The 21,436-nt window shown below is 39.5% G+C and overlaps 1 long non-coding RNA gene across 1 annotated transcript in view; it reads left to right on the top strand.

Annotated features, from left to right (window-relative positions):
• Positions 1–21,436, top strand: part of LOC128571759 (uncharacterized) — a 68,532-nt gene that overhangs the window by 24,114 nt on the left and 22,982 nt on the right. Inside the window, exon 3 of the long non-coding RNA XR_008375961.1 lies at positions 10,282–10,394. This is a non-coding gene — a long non-coding RNA (uncharacterized LOC128571759). The remainder of the gene's footprint in view (positions 1–10,281; positions 10,395–21,436) is intronic.

Here is a 21,436-nt window from a genome sequence, read left to right as displayed (position 1 = left end):
CAAGAGGGAGTTGAACAAGAGGTAGAAAGCTTATTCAAAGAAATAATAATAGAAAATTTCTAAAACTTGAGAAGGGCATAAAGATATGTATCCGAGTTCAGTTAGAACAGAGAACAACAAATAGATTTGATCCAAGTAAGACTACCCCAAGGAATATAATATTCAGACTCTCTCTCTTTTTTCATTTTTTTTCTTTTTAAAGACAGAGTCTCACTTTATCGCCCTTGATAGAGTGCTGTGGCATCACAGCTCACAGCAACCTTCAACTGCTGGGCCTAGGCGATTCTCTTGCCTCAGCCTCCCAAGTAGCTGGGACTACAGGTGCCCACCAGAATGCCCTGCTATTTTTTGTTTCAGTTTGGCCAGGGCCGAGTTCAAACCCACCATCCTCGTTATATGGGGCTGGGGCCCTACCCACTGAGCCACAGGAGCTGCCCATAATATTCAGACTCTTAAAGATGAAGGACAAAGAGAGAATTGTAAATGCAAGAAGAGAAAAGAATCAATGACTACATATAAAGGAGCTTCAATTTGTCTGACAACAGACTTCTTGACAGATAATATCCAAGTCAGAAGAGAGTGGAATTACGTTTTCAAAGTGCTAAAAGAAACAAAACAGCCTTCCAAGAATATTGTGTCCACCAAATTATTCTTCAAATACCAAGGAAAAATTGTCTTTTCTAGTCAAAGGCTGAGAAAATTTTCTACCACTATACTGGTTTTACAAGAAATGCTAAAGGGAGCTCTTCAATATTTTTAATCTAAAAGAAAAAACATTAACATGCAAAAAAAAAAAAAAGACAGAGAGAGAAAACAAAGAGAAAAACATTTGAAAGTATAAAACCCACTGGTAAAAATAAATATACAGACAAACCCAGAATACTCTAAGGCTGTAATTGAGGTGTGTAATCTACTTGTAATTCTAGTATGAAGCCGCAAAGACAAATTTATCAAAATCAACAATAGCTACAGGTACATGTTAAAAGATGGGTAATAAAAATATATGTAAGTTGAGATAACTAAAAGTCAAAATGTGGAGACTTGAAGTTAAAGTGTAGAAATTTTTGCTTTTCATTTTTTTCTTTGTTTCTATTCGTGTCTCATTTCTTTGTGATCTGTGATAAGTTGTCTTCTCTTTAAAATAGCTTGTTATATCTATAAGAGTTTTTATAAGCCTCCTGATAATTATGACACAAAAACTATAATAGGTTCACTAAAAATAAAAGGTAACTAATTAAAACATACTGCTAGAGAAAATCACTTATCCACAAGGGAAGACAGTAAGAAATGAAAAGAAGAAAAGAAGAATTTAGAAAACAAACAGATAGACTTGGCACCCATAGTTCAGTGGTTAGGGCACCAGCCACAAGCACCAGGACCTGTGGATTCGAATCCAGCCAGGGCCTGCTAAACATCAATGACAAGAATAACAAAAAAAATAGCCAAGCATTGTGGCAGGTGCCTATAGTCCCAGCTACTTGGGAAGTTAAGGCAAGAGAATCTCTTAAACCCAAGAGATTGGGTTTAAGAGAAGATGCTGTGAGCTATGACGCCACTGCACTCTACCAAGGGTGACATAGTGAGAGTCTGTCTCAAAAACAAAAAAACATAACAAGCAGCAAAATGGCAGTTAAAAGTCCTTACTTACAATAATAATGCTAAATGTGAATGGATTCAATTCTCTAATTAAAAGGGAAAGGGTGGCTGAATGGAAAAAAAAACAAACAAACACTGAACTATATGATACCAATAAGAAACTAACCTCACCTGTAGACACATGTAGACTGAACATGAAGGGATGGGAAAAGATATTACATATAACTAGAAACCAAAAAGGAAGCAGGATTAGCTATATTTCTATATATCAGGTAAAATAAATCATAAATCAAAGACTGTAGAGGAAGACAAAGAAGGTCACTACAGAATGACAAAGGGGTTGATTCAGCAAGAGGATATGATAATTATAAATGTGCATCCAACACTGGAGCTCCCAAGTATATAAAGCAAGCACTGATAGGTCTAAAGGAAGAGACAGTCTGCAATACACACTAGACCTGACAGCCTTCAATTCAGATTTAACCACCTTGCCCAACTGCAGCAGAATATACATTGTTTTTATCAGCACATGAAACATTCTCTAGAATAGACCACAACTAGGGCCACAAAACAATCTGAAAAACATTTTAAAAAGTAGAAATAATATTAAGTATCTTTTTTGACAACACTAAAAGTCAATAACAAGAGCAATCTCAGAAACTTCACAAACACATAGAAATGAATCAAGATGCTCAATGAGGCTCAGCCCTGTGGCTCAAGTGGCTAAGGCACCAGCACATACACCTGAGCTGGTGGGTTCTAATCCAACCCAGGCCTGCCAAACAACAATGACAGCTGCAACTAAAAAATAGCCAGGTGTTGTGGCAGGTGCCTGTAGTCCCAGCTACTTGGGAGGCGGAGGCAGGAGAATCGCTTGAGCCCAGGAGTTGGAAGTTGCTGTGAATTATAATGCCACGGCACTCTACCCAAGGTGACAGCTTGAGGCTGTGTCTCAAAATAAAGTAAATAAATAAATAAAATGCCTCAATGGACAAAAAAAAAAAATGCTCAATTAATCAAGATGACCAATGAGTCAATGAAATTAAGAAGGAAATTTTTTTTTTTTTGCAGTTTTGGCCGGGGCTGGGCTTGAACCCACCATTCCTGGTGTATGGGGCCGGCGCCCTACTCCTTGAGCCACAGGCACCGCCCTGAAAAAAAATTTTTTTTTTGAGATAGAGTCTCAAGCTGTTGCCCTGGGTAGAGTGTGGCATCACAGCTCATAGCAACCTCGAACTTTTGGGCTTAAGCGATTCTCCTACCTCAGTCTCCCAAGTAGCTGGGACTGCAGGTGCCCACCACAATGCCCAGCTATTGTTTTTGTTGTTGTTGCAGTTGTCATTGTTGGTTTAGCTGTCCCAGGCTGGATTCAAACCTGCCAGCCTTGGTGTATGTGTCCGGCACTGCCAAGAAGAAAATTTGTTAAAGTCTTGAAACAAGTAAAAATGAAAATACAACATACCAAAATCTATGGGAAACATACTAAGAGGAAATTTTATAGCAATAAATTCTCATATCAGAAAAGTAGAAAGACTTCAAAGGAACAACCTAACAGTGCACCTCAGGGAGCTAGAAAAGCAAGAACAAACCATACACAAAATTAGCAGGAAAAAAATTATACAGATCAAATCAGGAAAAAGTAAAATTAAAATTAGAAATACAGAAGATAAATGAAAATTAGTTTTTTGAAAAAACAAACTATCAACAAATGTTTGGCTAGAATTTTTAAAAAGATGGCTGGGCACAGTGGTTTTGCCTGTAATCCTAGCACTTTGGTAAGCCAAAGTAGGAGGATTGCTTGAGGTCAGGAGTTCAAGACCAGTCTGAGCAAGAGTGAAACTCCCATCTCTACCGAAACTAGAAAAATTAGACAGGTATGTTGGTATGCATCTGTACTACCTGGAAGGCTGAGGCAGGAAGACCAATTCAGCCCAGGAGATTGAGGTTAAAGAGAGCTATGATGACATCACTACACTCTATCCGGGGAGACAGAGCAAGACTCTGTCTCAAGAAAGAAGGAGGAGGGGAAAAGACTCAAACAATAACTCAGAAACAAAAAAGGAGATGTAACAACTGAGGTCAAAGGAATACTGAGAATCATTAGCGATTTTTATGAGTAATTACCTGTCGGTAAATTGGAAAACTTAGAAGAAATGGATAAATTCCTAAATACAAATATCCTTCCAACATTGAGCTGTTTTGTTGTTTTTCTATTAGATTCATATTAGTATTGAGTGCATTGGATACTTGGATTTCCTTTCTTCTGTTACTTTACTAGGAAGAATGTGTTTCAACTCCATCCAGGTAAATACAAAAGATGTAAAGCTACCATCTTTTTTATAGCTGAATAGTATTCCATGGTATACATATATCACAGTATATTAATTCATTCATGGGTTGATGGGCACTTGGGTTGCTACCATGTCTTAGCAATTGTGAATTGAGCTGCAATAAACATTCTAATGAAAATGTCCTTGTGTATCTTGGGGTTGTGGCGGGCACCTGTAGTCCCAACAACTCAGGAGGCTGAGGCAAGAGAATCACCTAAGCCCAAGAGCTGGAGTTGCTGGGAGCTGTAATGACATGGCACTCTACCGAGGGCGACAAAGTGAGACTCTGTCTCTTAAAAAAAAAAGAAAAGAAAATGTCCTTGTGATAAAATGATTTTTTTCTTCTGGGTAGATTCCTAGTAATGGAATTATGGGTGAAATGGAATTTCTATGTTTAGCTCTTTCAGTATTCTCCATACTTCTTTCCATAAAGGCTGTATTAGTTTGCAATCCCACCAACAGTGTAAAAGCATTCCATTCTCTGCACATCCACACCAACATTTGCAGCTTTGACATTTTGTGATGTGGGCCATTCTCACCAGGGTAAGGTGATATCTCACAGTGGTTTTGATTTGCATTCCTCTGATGATTAGGGATGATGAGCATTTTTTCACGTGTTTGTGGGCCATTCACCTTAGGTATGTATAATTTTGATAAAAGTGAAAGTAAAGAGGTTTCTACTGATGCTGTGGAGGATAAAATAATGAACAAGATTCAGTGCTTAAAACTAATTATTGTCAAGTTGGGGGAAGCAAGAGACTCAGCTACTGTGGGTAAGGGTGAATGTGACATGTGCTTATGAGGTTAAAACAGAAAGCTATGGGAAGATAGCGATGTCATAGGCTTTAGAGATAAAAATATTTCTCTTGCTGTGGAGAAAAATATGGTCTGATTTGATGGAGTGCGAAGTGAAAGCAGGATGTACTGAGAAATAAGGCTGGGGAGGGAAGCTGAGGACAGACCTTTGAATGACCTTAATACCACATTCAAGCTTTTGGAAGGTAATAGGAAATTGTTAGGTTTTTGGAACAGGGAATTGATATGATCTGAGCTATAATTTAGGAAGATTATCTGGCAGTAAAAGATGAGTTGGATAGGATAGAGGAAAAAAAGAAGGCAAGGAAATAAGAAAGAACCTAATTCAAATAAACCAGGCCAAGGCCTGGGGCAATGGCTCAAGCCTATCATCCAAGCACTAGGAGGCCAAGGTGGGAGAATCACTTAAGGTCAAGAGTTTGAAACCAGGGTGGCGCCTGTGGCTCAGTGGGTAGGGCGCCGGCCCCATATACCGAGGGTGGCAGGTTCAAACCCAGTCCCGGCCAAACTGCAACAAAAAAACAGCTGGGCGTTGTGGCGGGCGTCTGTAGTCCCAGCTACTTGGGAGGCTGAGGCAAGAGAATCGCCTAGGCCCAGGAGTTAGAGGTTGCTGTGAGCTGTGTGCTGCCGCGGTACTCTACTGAGCATGATAAAGTGAGTCTAGAGTTTGAAACCAGCCTGAACAATATATAGAGACCTCATCCCTACAAAAAATAAAAACAATTAGTTGAGCATGGTGGTGTGTGCTTATAGTCCTAACTACTCAGAAGGGATGAGGCTTGGAGGGCTGCTTGAGACCAAAACTTTGAGATTACAGTGAGGTATGACGAGGTCACTATACTGCAGCCTGGGTGACAGAGCAAGACCCTGTCTCACACAAAAAAAAAAGTTCACCCATAGCAAAAATATGAGTGTCTGAACTTGAACAAGATTGGTGGAAACTGAAAGGCAGGGATGGATAGGAGACATTTCGTAGACAACAGTTAACCCTCTTTTAACAATTGATTTTTGTTTCTACTTTTCTTCTGTTGAAAATTCTTGATGGGGACCATGTCTTTAATTGGCTGATGTACAGAGGCCAGGTGCCAAGTACCACATTGATTTGTAGCATATTGAAAAAAAAAGGCCAACTAGTTAATAAGCCTTAGAACATTCTGATCTTGGTACAAATGCTTGATGCTCTCCTATTTTCTAACACTATATTTCATTTTAGGCAGTTGCTGTATTACTGGGTAAGGGCTTCAAAAAGAACTATGAGGTCATCCAATTAAGTTTGCAAACTCACCTTAGAAAAAGTGCTACCTACCTCATCTCTGAATATCACTACGGTCACCTTCAAAGTACTTCCCTTGGGAAGCTGTACACGGACACCAGCACCCAGTCCACCCTTCAAAGCAGTTTTGGAGTTCTTCTGGAATGACCATCAGAGTTGTCATTGTATGTGAGACCTAACAATTAAGTTCTGGAACTTACCATTGTGCACTGATACTGACAGCACTGTACAAACAACTCTGTCAGGTTTCATCACCTTAGTAAATCAGTATCTCACAGCTGTGTTCATATGGACGTCTGGCGGTATCTTGCTGAGTAGCATTCATTATTTTTGTTGCGTGTTTTTGTGTGCCATCTGACAGCGCTGATGGTCATTCCAGAAAAAGAATTCCAAAATTGCTTTAAAGGCGGACTAGGAGCAGGTGTTGGTGCATAGCTTCCCAAGAAGAGTACTTCAAAGGTGACCATAGTGATATTCAGTAACGAGGTATAGAGTACTTTTTCAAGGATGAGTCCCCAGACTTAATTGTCAGACCCTATATGCTTTACTTCATTCTCATTATTCTTATTAGGCAAATTTTAAAATAAATAAGAATTAATAAATTGGCAAAATCTACCATGTTTAACCACTACAGTGGCTATGTGTGATGTCCCATCTCTATTTCTCATATTCACCATCTAGCTATCATTCATAGCATTGTCAGATTAAAATTCTTATTTAATATTTAATCACTACTCAAATTTATATGGTGATTCACTAATGCCTACTCTTTCAAAACCACAAATTTTATTTTCTTCTTGATATTCAAGACCTCCAAGTCCAGGTCCCATACGCCTGTGCAACTTTACCTTTAGTGACCTCCAAAACCACACCTCCACTCAGCTGAGCGGATCTCTTAATTATCTCCTATCTTCAGCTTGCACATTTGTATCTCAGTGTTTTGTTTCCAGGCTTTTCCCACCGGGAACTCCCTCCCTAACCCTTACCCTCATTCAAATTCTTCCTTGGCCTTTAAGGCTGACTGGATTCTACCTTCTCCATTATCTCCTCCCCTGGGTACTTCAGAGACAGTTGATCTCTGCATTTGCCAAAGTTATATAGCATTTAGAGTCTGGAGCAGATAATTAAATGTCAGATTTATTTTTATACCTGTTGGTTATATCTCCTTTCCAAGCAGACTGACGTTTCCTTGAAAACGGGTTAACTATATCATGTGCTTCACCTGATCCCCTCAACCTTTATTCTCTGCATTAGTCAGGACTATTTTGATTGCAAGTGACAGAACCCTAATTCAAATTAGCTTAATCTGGCTCGGCGCCTGTAGCACAATGGTTACAGCACCAGCCACATACACTGAGGCTGGTGGGTTCAAACCCAGCCCAGGCCAGCTAAAAATCAACAATAACAACTGCAACCAAAAAATAGCCAGGCGTTGTGGTCCCAGCTTCTTGGGAGGCTCAGGCAAGAGACTCGCTTAAGCCCAAGAGTTAGAGGTTGCCGTGAGCTATGATGCCACCGCACTCTACTGAGGTAGACATAATGACACTCTGTCTTAAAAAAAAAATTAGCTTAATCAAAAAAGGGATTATCTTACTTAATGTAAATAACGAGTCCATGGTTAGAATAGGATATAGAATTATGTTTGAATCAAAGTGCTTAACATTAAGGCCAGGCATAGTGGCTCATGCCTGTAATCCCAGCACTCTGGGAGGCTAACGTTGCTGTGAGCTGTGATGCCATGGTACTCTACCCAGGGTGACATAGTGAGATTCTGTCTTAAAAAAAAAAAAATTAACTTAATCAAAACAGGGATTATCGGCTCGGCACCTGTAGCTCAGTGTCTAGGGCGCCAGTCATGTACATTGGAGCTGGCAGGTTTGAATGCAGCCTGGGCCTGCCAAACAACAATGACAACTACAATCAAAAAATAGGCAGGGATTGTGGCGGGTGCCTGTAGTCCCAGCTACTTGGGAGGCTGAGGCAAAAGAATCGCTTAAGCCCAAGAGTTTGAGGTTGCTGTGAGCTGTGATTCCACAGCACTCTATGAGGGTGATGTAGTGAGACTCTGACTCAAAAAAAAAAAAAAGTGCCTAACATTGTCATCACAAATTGTCTTAGGGAAGGAGATTGGTAGCAACTTACAACTTAAATATTGTTCACTAAACTCAACAGAAAAATGAATATATTTCTGCACGCTTCCAGAAAAAGACCTAAGGCCAGCTTCCATCGCCAGGATAGAGTCCTCTGATCACTACTGAGTCAATCACAGCAGCTCTGATTAATTAGGTCTGGGTTACATGATCAAGCCTTGAAGGGGGGATGTAGATAAAGACTGGCCTCCATTGATTTTTTTTTTTTTTGAGACAGAGTCTCACTTTGTCACCTTAGGTAGAGTGCTGTGGCATCATAGCTCACAGCAACTTCAAACTCTTGGGCTTAAGCAATTCTCTTGCCTCAGCCTCCTGAGTAGCTGGGACTACAGGCACCCACCACAATGCCTAGCTATTTTTTAGAGACAAGCTCAGGCTGGTCTCAAACCTGTGAGCTCAGGCAATCTACCCGCCTTGGCCTCCCAAGTGCTGGGATTATAGGCTTAACCCACCACACTTGGCCTGGCTTCACTGATTTTTTTAAAGGAGAATCCGGACAGTGTTGCCCAAAGAGGAGGAGATTATTCTGTGCAGGCAAAAATAGTGGATGTCTGCCTTACATGTTTCAGCAATTTAGAACATGATAGAATCTCTTTCAAATATCTAAAGATACACGTTTTTGTTTTCTTTTTTCTTTTTTTTTTGCAGTTTTTAGCTGGGGCTGGGTTTGAACCCGCCACCTTCAGCATATGGGGCCGGCACCCTACTCCTTTAAGCCACAGGTGCCGCCCAAGATATACTTTTATTGAGACAGAGTCTCACTTTGTAGTCCTCAGTACAGTGCGGTGGAGTCATAGCTCACAGCAACCCCCAACTCTTGGGCTCAAGCAATTCTCTTGCCTTAGCCTCCAAGTATCTGGGACTACAGGTGCTCTCACAAAGCCCACCTATTTTTAGAGATCTCTCCTCTTGCTCAGGTGATCCACCCACTTTGGCCTCCCAGAGTACTGGGATTACAGGCATGAGCCACCAAGCTAAGCCAAGATACACTTTCTTTTTTTTTTTTTTTTTTATTAAATCATAGCTGTGTACATTGATATAATCATGGTGCATCATTCACTAGCTTCACAGACCATTTACCAAGTTTCACATATACCCTTGTAAGATGCACTGCTGGTGTAATCCCACCAATCCCCTTCCCTCTATCCTCCTCCCTCCTCCCTCCCCTCTCTTTCCCCCTTCCCCCTATTCTTAGGTTGTAACTGGGTTATAGCTTTCATGTGAAAACCCTAAATTAGTTTCATAGTAGGGCTGAGTACACTGGGTACTTTTTCTTCCATTCTTGAGATACTTTACTAAGAAGAATATGTTGCTGGCGCGGATGTGGAGAAAAGGGAACACTTTTGCACTGCTGGTGGGAATGCAAATTAATACATTCCTTTTGGAAAGAGATATGGAGAACACTTAGAGATCTAAAAATAGATCTGCCATTCAATCCTGTAATCCTCTACTGGGCATATACCCAGAAGACCAAAAATCACATCATAACAAAGATATTTGTACCAGAATGTTTATTGCAGCCCAATTCATAATTGCTAAGTCATGGAAGAAGCCCAAGTACCCATCGATCCATGAATGGATTAATAAATTGTGGTATATGTACACCATGGAATATTATGCAGCCTTAAAGAAAGATGGAGACTTTACCTCTTTCATGTTTACATGGATGGAGCTGGAAGATACACTTTCTATTGCATTGTTTCTATTTATTTTTGAAGCACCATGGTTAACAATGTGTGGGCACAAAGTGACATCTGAAAGAGTGGAGAGTTAATCTTTTTATTCTCCTTTTGTAAACGCTGGAAGTCATGCCGAGCATAATTTCAATGAAATAATATTACCAAATTAATCTTCCTTGGACTTTGAGGTGGATTTGAAAAGGACAGATTTCATGTGATAGAAAGCATCTTAACTAAATCAAGCATTTTGTTCTTATTTCCTGTGCTGTTAGACACTGAAGAATCTCAAGAAAAAAGACATTCATTCACACTATTTTGTGTTCAAATTAGAGAAAAAGTTTGGTAATAAGTTATAATGACCATAGTTTTTTAAAAACCCAATAATTTAGCTTGAATGTTTATAGCAACAAACAATGTTTTATATCTTTCCTTTTCAGATGTTGAATCTCTGCCCCACCTCAGAAAACTAGATTCACACTGGACAGTAACTTTGGTGGCTGTCACCATGAGAAAAGAAGTCTGAGAGATTAATGGGGAGAAGCTGGTGGCTGTGAGTAGTAAAATAAGTCATCAACAGGTCACATGTCAATTTGTATATTAAGTAGGGAGAACCCAGAACTGTATATTAACTAGGGAGAACCCAGAATCAAAAGTTGAATGTATTTATAACTTATTTCAAGAGAAAAATATTAGGAAAAAAGCACCAAATTGTATTTTGCCAACAGAAGCGATATGATTTGCTGAGTGGTGACCAAAAAGGCACTACATGCTTGCAACACATCTGTGGAGTCAATAAGCAACCAAAGGTGTTTATTAAAACCAATCCACAAATTCATACAAATTTTGCATGCACAGGGCTAGAAATGAAAGCAATAGCCTCAGGAGTATACTTTTTAAATCCCATATTAAACAGTTTTGTAAATAATCTACATGATGATAAAAAGTATGTGTGTTCATTTTTAATGAATTTAAACTGAAAAGGAGAATTGGAGATAGCAAAAGAAGGAGAAAAATTGGAACTTTGAAGTCAGAGAGATCCGCATTTAATTTTCTACCACTTAACTAGGCATGACCTTGGCAAAGTTTTACATTCTTTCTAAGCCTCAATTTTCCTATGAGTAAAATGAGAATAACAGGGTGGCGCCTGTGGCTCAGTGGGTGGGTCCAGCCCCATATGCCGAGGGTGGTGGGTTCAAACCCAGCCCCGGCCAAACTGCAACAACAAAAAAAATAGCCGGGCGTTGTGGCAGGTACCTATAGTCCCAGCTACTTGGGAGGCTGAGTCTAGAGAATTGCCTAAGCCCAAGGATTTGGAGGTTGCTGTGAGCTGTGTGACGCCACGGTACTCTACTGAGGGCGATAAGGTGAGACTCTGTCTCTACAAAAAAAAAAAAAAAAAATGAGAATGACAGTATGTATACTTTAGAGGTGGTTATAAAGATTAAATGAGAAAATGCATGTGAACTATTTCGCACAATAACCTGCAATTTAGTTTAGTGCTAATTATCAGCCATTTTATTATATTACTAGTAACAGCTTTTCATGCGAGTCCGTTGAAGGGAAAAGGTGAGCTATCTAAATGTTTTAGTTTTGTGGAAGCAGGATTAGCAGTAAAGTGAATAGATTCAATGAGTCAAAAAACTTGACAGTACACTTTTATAAGCATAAATCAAGATGGATTGGGCTGGATTCTGGAGGAAAGAAACAGTAGTGGTGTCTCTTCTCCATGTCAAGGGGCAGAGGATGAATGCTTTTGTGAACTCGGAGGTGGTGGCGTCTTTTTCTCATCTGTAACATATGTGCCTGTGCCCCAGGACACTTTCGTGGAGTGAATAAAAGAATGACTCTGGGACTCACTCATGAGGATGTATCCCCACTCAGAAATTGTAACGTGATTCTATATCAGAATTTCATGAACAATCTGTAATTTTTAGAAAAGGAGAAATCTTGATAACCATACCTGTCTCCCTACATGACCGTTGGTGGTGGAATAAAATGTCTTAGCAGGATATGGAAACCTAGAAATTTCCAGTCAAAACCTTAACCTTGACTGTTATGTTGCCACTGCTTCCAGAATATTTGAGCCCTGGACAAATATGAAGGTACAATGGGCTGGGGGGTTGTGTTCAAAGGATGACTCATTTTCAAATTCAAATCAACCGAAGGCATTCTCAGTCTCCACCAATCAAAACCTCCTTAGGTAGCTTTAAGTACATTTAAGTATGTTTAGTAAGTTTAGCTTTAAGTATGTTTAAGTAAGTTTAGCTTACTTGTTTTCCTTGTTCATTTTTCTCTTTTTAATGTGTTATTGTGATGTATCTTCTCTACATGTTCAGAGCTCCTGCTAGCTGCCATTTGGGAAAATTACTTAAATGTATGTTGAAACCATCTTCAAATAAAACCTTAGCAACAACAACAAATTTTAATCTAATAAACGTTAACATTAAAAAAGACCATATACATTGAGAAAGCAATATATGAAGACGTAAGAAAAAGAAGCAAAATAGCTTTTAACAATTACTTAGGTGCTGTGGAAATAAGATTGAAAAGTGTTTAGGGATTAAGATTGAGCTATAGGGCAGCAGCACCTGTGGCTCAAAGGGGTAGGGTGCCGGCCCCCTATGTTGGAGGTGGCGGGTTCAAACCCAGCCCCGGCCAAAAACTGCAAAAAAATACACACACACACACAAAATAAAACTAAAAAGATTGAGCTGTAGGTAAAGGGTCATCAATGGGGTATGTTGACATAGCTATAATATTACATGATTTTTTAAAAGTTGGATACATGAGAAATGGCTTGTTTTCTTTTAAATGACAGACGTATTTTGTAACTAGTAAACAACTAAATTTTGGCTAAAAATTATTAGGAAACAGAAAGCTAAAAGAGAAAATGAGTTAAGAAGAATTAATATTTAAAAAGTAGAAAAAGGAAGATATATGAGATTGGAAGACAGATTGAGTAATGGAAAGAATAAACAAAAATATTGATGCTTTTTTTTTTTTTTTGTAGAGACAGAGTCTCACTTTATGGCCCTTGGTAGAGTGCCGTGGCCTCACACAGCTCACAGCAACCTTCAACTCCTGGGCTTAAGCGATTCTCTTGCCTCAGCCTCCTGAGTAGCTGGGACTACAGGCGCCCGCCACAACGCCCGGCTATTTTTTGGTTGCAATTCAGCCGGGGCCGGGTTTGAACCCACCACCCTCAGTATATGGGGCCGGCGCCTTACTGACTGAGCCACAGGCGCCGCCCTATTGATGCTTTTTGCAGAACATAAAGTTTTAAAGAGGAATTGTGAGGTTATGGTGTTTGGGGAAGACAGGGACTCTCTAGTCCTCCATATCAAGAAAATGCCAGGAAGGCTATATTAACCAGTGTGATGAAAATGTGTCAAACTATTTATAAAACCAATGTATGGTGCCCCATGATGGCATTAATGTACACAGCTATGATTTAATATTAATAAAAAAAAAGAGAGAGAGAAGCCAGGATTTCAAGCCCAGGGCCAGGAATTCTCTTGGGACTCTATACAGGCCAGCATCTGCCACAGTAATTATAAAAGGTGTTATCTGACCAATCTCATGCTACAATGTTAAGCTCGTGGTGTGAAACAAAACAAAATTTTATTTGCTTAACATCTTTTAAATAGGTGTTACTTCCCTTCATAGACCTGCTGTGCTTGGTTGGGGAGGAAAGGAAACCTAAATCCTCATTTAATAGCTCTACTAATGTTCTGGCTATTATTTTTAAGCCTATATATTTTCCCCCTTAAAATTCTCCATCTTCTTAAAAGTTTTAGGTTTTCTTCTTCTTTCTTAGGTAATTCAACAGCTTTTAAAATTTGCTCTTATTAGAATTGCCAAATATTTATTAGAAATTCTTTAGATCTTGCCTTTAGAATGCATAATTAAAAATTCTAGTTGTAACTTCTCTTATAATCAGAACAAAATAATTTGCCTTTAACTTCTGCAGGACCTGGTTTCTAAGTATTTCTTTTTCCTGTTATAACTGAATGTAACTACTTATTTCAGGAGCAAAATATAGTGAGGAAGAAAAGATATATTTGGCAATCAAACCTAAATTTATTTATTTATTTATTTTTTTAATATTTTGAGAGAAAGTCTCATGTCGTCCTTGGTAGACTGCCATGGCATCACAGCTCACAGCAACCTTGACCTCTTGGGCTTAAGCAATTATCTTGCCTCTGCCTCCCAAGTAGCTGGAACTACAGGTGCCCACAACAACACCTGGCTGTTTTTGTTGTTGTTGTTATTGTTGTTTAGCAGCCCTGGGCTGGGTTCAAACCCATAAGCCCCAGTGTATGTGGCCAGTGCCCTAACCACTGAGCTATGGGTGCTGAGCCCAAACCTAAATTTAATTTTAACATTTTCCCTGGGGATAAAATAGGGATGAAAAATAAATTATACATGTCTATAATTTTTTTTTTATTATTTTTTCATGTCTATAATTCTGGCCATAGTTTAAATAGATAGTATTCTCAGTCTTCATTGAAATTTCCATCTACTATCCAACATTTCTTAAGTAAATTCAGCAAACCTAGAGAGTAACAGTAATTATGAGGAAAGTCCTGTGAATAAAAAAATAAATTAACTATTGTTAGTTACATTTATGTTCCTTTTGTTATTTTTTTTTCTTTTAAGTCAAAAATTGAGCTGATGGTAAATCAGTGTAGCACCTCCCTGGGCCTTAACAACTGATGCACTAACCTCACTTGTGGTCATCTGTCCTTCAGCATTTAGTCCCTGTTGGCGTCCTGTGGTGCTGCTCCTAAAGCATATGCATCAACCTTAACCTTCGTTATTTTCCCTGGTAGTTTGAGCAGAGAACTAACAACACTAAAGAGTTGTTTAGACTCTTACTAATCTACAAAACCCTTCCCTATGTTTCAACAAAAATCAAATGTCCTACAAGATTGTGGCTTTCATATCAATGATCATAGGCATATACTATAAATATATATATATATAATCTATATAGAGAATATAGATAATAGCATGGCCCTTTTTATTACTAAAAGGAGCACCAAATTTCTCAGGTTAATTTTGAAAAAGGTTTGGTAAGTCTAAGGATGAAATTTTAAAGGCAATCTAGCAAGTGCTAGGTGGTCAAATTGTCCATTGGGTTCAGATAAGTCCTCCACCTCTGATTGCATTTTAGACTAGTTCATTGGAAATAACAGAAAATGCCAAAAATTAAAAATGTCCTGGACTGGCTTGGCACAGTGGTTATGGCACCAGCCACATACACTGAGGCTAGCCGGTTTGAATCCAGCCAAGGCTGGCTAAGCAGCAATGACAACTGCAACAGAAAAATAGCCGGGCATTGTGGTTGATGCTTGTAGTCCCAGCTACTTGGGAGGCTGAGGCAAGAGAATCGCTTAAGCCCAAGAGTTTGAGGTTGCTATGAGTTGTGATGCCATAGCACTACACAAGGGTGACGTAGTGAGACTCTGTCTCAAAAAAAAAAAAAAAAATTTCCTGGACACTTGAAGATTTGTAAGTTATTCTTGTGAATATTTACTTGAAAATATTTAGGGGAGGCCAGGTTCATGTCTATAATCCTAGCACTCTGGGAGGCTGAGGCAGATGGATTGCTTGAGCTTAGGAGTTTAAGACCAGCCTTAGCAAAAGCAATAGCTCTATCTCTACTAAAAAAAATGTTTTTAAAGAAAACTAGCCAGGAGGCGTGGTGGTGCATGCCTGTGATCCCAGCTACTCGGAGGCTGAGGCAAGAGAATTGCTTGAGCCTAAGAGTTTGAGGTTGCTATGAGCTGTGACACCATGGCACTCTACCTGGGGTGACAGAGTGGGAGTTTGTCTCAATAAAAAGAAAAAAGAAAGAAAAGAAAAGAGAAAAGGGGCGGCGCCTGCGGCTCAGTCGGTAGGGCGCTGGCCCCATATACTGAGGGTGGCGGGTTCAAAGCCAGCCCTGGCCAAACTGCAACCAAAAAATAGCCGGGCGTTGTGGTGGGCGCCTGTAGTCCCAGCTACTCGGGAGGCTGAGGCAAGAGAATCGCCTAAGCCCAGGAGTTGGAGGTTGCTGTGAGCTGTGTGAGGCCACGGCACTCTACCAAGAGCCATAGGATAAGACTCTGTCTCTACAAAAAAAAAAAAACAAAAAAAAGAGAGAAAAGAAAAAATATTTTGGGGAAAAGTTATAAAAGGAAGAATAGCATGGTTAAAAACAAACAAACTTGAGGTCCAGAAAGAATTGTGTTTGAGCCCCTGTAGTATTACATATTGGCTGTGGATTTAGGTAGTTACTTAAAATTACTGACCTCAGTTTCCTCAACTGGAGAGCAGGAGGGTAACACCTACTTGATGTAAGGACTTAATAAGTTAAATGGGAAAACACAGGAAGTGCCCAATTCAGCTACTATTTCAGAAAATATATTCAATAAATGGGCAGCACCCATAGCTCAGCGGGTAGGGCACTGCCAGGTACACGGAGACTGGTGGGGATGGCAACAATGACAACTGCAATAAAAAAATAGCCGGGCGTTGTGGCGGGCGCCTGTAGTCCCAGCTACTTGGGAGGCTGAGGCAAGAGAATCGCTTAAGCCCAAGAGTTTGAGGTTGCTGTGAGTTGTGACACAACAGCACTCTACTGAGGGCGATGTAGGGAGACTTTGTCTCAAAAACTAAAAAAGAAAGAAAAGAAAATATATTCAATAGGCAGTGCCCGTAGCTCAGTGGATAGGGCGCTAGCCACATACACTGAGGCTAGCAGGTTCTAATCCAGCTGGGCTAGCTAAACCAACAATGACAACTGCAACAGAGAAATAGCTGGGCATTGTGGTGGGCACCTGTAGTCCCAGCTACTTGGGAAGCTGAGGCAAGAGAATTACTTAAGCCTAAGAATTACTTAAGCCCAAAAGTTTGAGGTTGTTACGAGCTGTGATGCCACAGCACTCTACTCAGGGAGATAGCTTGAGACTCTGTCTCAAGAAAAAAAAAAAAGAAAATATATTCAATAAATGGAAACCAATATTATTAAAAACACATTAAACTAGAGAAGAAATATCTAAGGCATGACTCCTCTTTATAATGTAGGCGACCAGAATCTGGACAATTGTTCCTTACCTCCTTTATCCAATCTTGGAAAAAAGTTTTTGGAATAGGGTAAAATGATTTTTATAGTTTTATATAAATCTGAGTAAACAAATTAATTTTAATTTAGAAGAAATAACTTACAGTTATGTGTGTTTATAATGTTCCTTCTCTGTGCTAAACTGAGGATGGAAGAAGATATTGAATAAAAAAATATGACGAAAGTAACTAAAATCAGAAGATGCTGAGAGAAAATTTTGATGATGAAAGGAGCACTTCATTCTAATCCCTTTTAAATATGATTCTTAGTGTCTCTGTTAGATCAGACGACACAACACACATATTATTTAGTCTCAGGCTAGAGGTTGACCTGCAGAACAGAGTTAAAAATAAATTTCCAGGAAAATTTAAGATCGGCCTGCTCTATACTGTGCTAGTAAATTTTATGGAAGAAATCATCCCTTTTTAACAAAAGGAATAACATACTGCTCTGTGTCTAACTTAATCGCAAGTCATCTCGGAAGCAAAGGCTTGTCAAATAAATGTTCTCCAAAAAATTGGATTACAAGGAGGTTGGACTGTTTGATTAAAATAACAAGAAGAAATTTTCAATTATTTGCAGAAGGCCACATTCACTTTATAACAGAAAGCATTACTGCCACAAGAGAAATACTTTCAAGACTCAGAAGACTCAGTGTTCTTTTGCTAACATAAATAACTCCATTTTGGCAGTTCTGATCATTTAGAATCCAACAAAAAACATTGTCAGTAACATCTGCTGTAATAGGAAGAAAGCAATATTGAATCCTCTTTTCCGGGAGACTAGGACTGAGAAGGCTACGTGATGTTCTTAGGATTAGTCACCTGAAGTGTTCATAGTTGTTTTCAGTATGTGAAGTTTCCTAGATTATTTCAAATTTCAGAGAAGTTTCAATATCGTTTCTTCCCCTAAGTTGTGCCCAAAGCCCCAGGACTATCTGAGATATTGCTTCTTTAGGATTCTAAGTAGAATAGATTTAGAATGGAGTTGGCCCTATTTATTTTACCATAGAATTAAGAGGTCACAGTGGTTTGGACACCTTGGACTGAGTCAGAAGGCTGTTGGACTAGGTGAGAGGCAGTGGCTCAGGTCAGGGTGGTGTTGGTGGAGATAAAAGTACTGGACACATTAGAGATATATTTGGGAGGCAGAACCAATAAATCATGCTAATGATTTGGATATAGAAAATGAGGGAAAAGGAAAAATCAAGGATGACAACAAAGTTTTAGAAAGATTAAAAAAATTAAATGGGAGTGAAGCGAGGGAGATTATTAGGTTTGAGAAGAAAAATAAGTTAACATAATGAGTCTTCTGTATATAAGAAATTAAAAAAAAACACTTTTTACAAAAAATCTGAGGTCTTGCTCTGACCTCCGAGGCTGGAGGACAGTGGTACAGTCATAGTTCACTGCAGCCTCAAACTTCTGGGCTCAAGTGATACTCCTGCCTCGGCCTCCTGAATTCCTGGGATTACAGGCTTGTGCCACTGCATCTGGCTCAAAAAAACCTATTTTTTTTTTAAAGTAAACACTATCAGGCATTTGCTTTTGAAACATGTTCTAAATTTTTCTTTACTTGCTTTAGTTTGTGTGTGTGTATTCTTTAGACCTCTTCTAAACTATTTAATATATATATTGCAGTTTTTGGCCAGGGCTGGGCTTGAACCCACCACCTCTGGCATATGGGGCTGGTGCCCTACTCCTTTGAGCCACAGGTGCCACCCACTATTTAATATTTTTATACTACTACAGTGATCATAATAGATCACAAAATATTTACTAATCACATTTATTCCAACGGTAAAATTTTATCTTTTATGAAGATTAGAAAAATTTTAAAAGACAATTTTCAGCCCTTTCCTCAAGTTACATGGTTTAAAAAAGAAAAATCACATGCTTTTAAAAATTAAATTTGGGTGGGAGGCAGTGGCTCCAGCCTGTAATCCTAGCAGTCTGGGAGGCTGAGGCAAGAGGATCTCTTGAGCTCAGGAGTTTGAGATCACCCCGAGCAAAATCAAGACTCCTGTCTCTACTAAAAATAGAAAATATTGCATGGGCCATGTGGTGGGCATCTGTAGTCCCAGCTACTCGGGAGGCTAAGGCAGGAAGATGGCTGCCCAGGAGTTTGAGGTTGTTGTAAGCTAGGCTGAGGCCACAGCACTCTATTCTGAGCAAGAAAGTGAGACTCTGTCGAAAGAGAGAGAGAGAAAGAAGGGAGGAAGAAAGAGAGAGAGAGAGAAAGCCAAATATGTTTCGATAGTCAGCAAATACTAGTTGGATTGGCAGTGCTAAAACAACTTATATAACAGAGTAGGTTTTTAAACATTTATATTTTATAAATATACATATTTTTATTGCAATAGATTTGGGGGGTACTAATGGGATTTTTTATGTATAGAGGAATTATATAGTGGTGAAATCAAGGTTCTCAGTGCCCTTATCACCCAAACAAGAGAGTAGTTTTTGCTTTGGGATTGAATCATTCTTTTTTCAACTTGCGTAGATATAAAAAGTTGCTTGCAGCTGGGTGCAGTGGCTCACACCTATAATCCTAGCACTTTGGGAGGCTAAGACAGGAAGATTGCTTGAGGCCAGGAGTTGAAGACCAGCCTGAGGAAGAGTGAGACCCAATCTCTACAAAAAAATAGAAAAATTAGCTGGATGTGGTGGTGCGGACCTGTAGTTTTAGCTTCTCAGGAGACTAAAGGAGGCAATTGCTTGAGGAGATTGAAGTTTCAGGGAGCTATGTTGATGCCACTACACTCCACCATGGGAGACAGAGCAAGATCTTGTCTCAAAAAAACAAAATAAAACAAATTAAATGGGTTTCTTAAAAAACAAAACAAAAAATCCTTCAAGACAGGAATCTTTTTGGTTTTTTTTTAACCCCAAGTTTTAACCAGGGGAAAAAAAAAGACAATTTTGAGGTGGAATTAGTTACAACTTATTTGCTCAAACAAAAGATAAGAGTGACACCTAGTGTTCATTAGTGTAACATTGACTACTATTTTCATCAATTTACCTTACCCACAAGATTTTGAATGCAGCATAAAAGCAAATAAGAGACAAAGGAAAAATACCATTGTGACAGCCACAGAAATCCAAAATAGGTACATAATTTCTGAATGCCCAGAGAGGGACCCCAGATCTAGATTCAGAAATCTAAGATTGGAAGGCCAGCCAAAGAGGGTCACACCTGACATCTCAGCACTCTGGAAGGACAAAGTAGGTGGATTTTCTTGGGCTAAGGAGTTTGAGAATAGCTTGAACAAGAGTGAGACTTTGTCTCTACCAAACCCAGAAAAAATTAGCCAAACTTGGTGGCATGTGTCTATAGTCCCAGCTGCATGGGAGGCTGAGGCAGGGGGATAGCTCAAGCCAGGGAGTTTGAGGTTGCAGTGAGCTGTGATGATGCCATGGCACTTTAGTCCAGGTGACAAGAGACTGTCTCAAAGAAAAAAAAAGTGGTATCCTGAAGTAGCAACCCCTTGACTTGATAAAGAAGGAGGAAAAGTCACAGGTGGACAGACAAGGCAGGAAGAGCATTGCTGTTAAAGGAGACAGCTGCATCTATCAAGGTGGGACTTTAGCGGCATGATATTGTGGGATGAGTTTGACTGCTTGAGTGTGAAGCAGGGGGGCAGAACATGTCTGCAAGGGAGACCGGAGAAGGAGACAAAGCTGAAGAAGTTCATGCTTGCAATTCAGATAGAGGCCTGGGGGCGTATCGGAGATGTATGGGGTGGGAGGAGTTAGAGACTAAAATTGGGATGTTATTATAGTAGATGAGGGTAGGAGTGAGCAGAAAAGAGGGGGGATTTAATAAATAATTGGGAGACAAAATCAATAATTAGGCTTGATGGCCAGATGCCACCTTCTTTGAGAGTTCAGGTAGATCAGATTTTCATCAATTACTATTTTTAAATTACAGTTTAAAAAGTGAGTGGAAAGGTGATTAATTCTGTTTTGACAAGTTAACTTTGAGATGTATAGGAAATGATGATGTGTCAGTGCTAACAGGCAATTGAATGTCTGGTTCTTGAAGATTTGAGGCGAGGGCTAAGCAGGAGACAAAAATTTACTTTCATTAGCGGAGAGGTGGCTGCTGAAACAATGGCAGTCAATAAGATTCCCCAGGAAAGGTTTATAGTATAAAATAAAACCACAGGCAGCAGCTCACACCTGTAATATTAGCACTTGGAGAGGCTGAGGCAGGAGGATCCCTTGAGCTCAGAAGTACAAGACCGGCCTGAATAAGTGCAAGACCCCTGTCTCTATCAGAATAGAAAAGTTAGGGAGCCATGACAGGCACCTGTAGTCCCAGCTACTTGGGAGCCTGAGGCAGGAGGATCGCTTGACCTCAAGAGCTCAGGTTGCAGTGTATTCCACCTTGGGTGACAGAGCAAGACCCTGTCTCTGAAAAACAAACAAGCCAAACTACAATAATATTTTCTTAAAATTAAAAAACATTTTAAATCTTGAGGT

Source organism: Nycticebus coucang, chromosome 19 (assembly GCF_027406575.1).
Source record: "Nycticebus coucang isolate mNycCou1 chromosome 19, mNycCou1.pri, whole genome shotgun sequence".
NCBI classification, from domain to species: Eukaryota; Metazoa; Chordata; class Mammalia; order Primates; family Lorisidae; genus Nycticebus; species Nycticebus coucang.
Note: the sequence above shows the minus strand (reverse complement) of the source record. Positions and strands in the feature narration are given on the sequence as shown.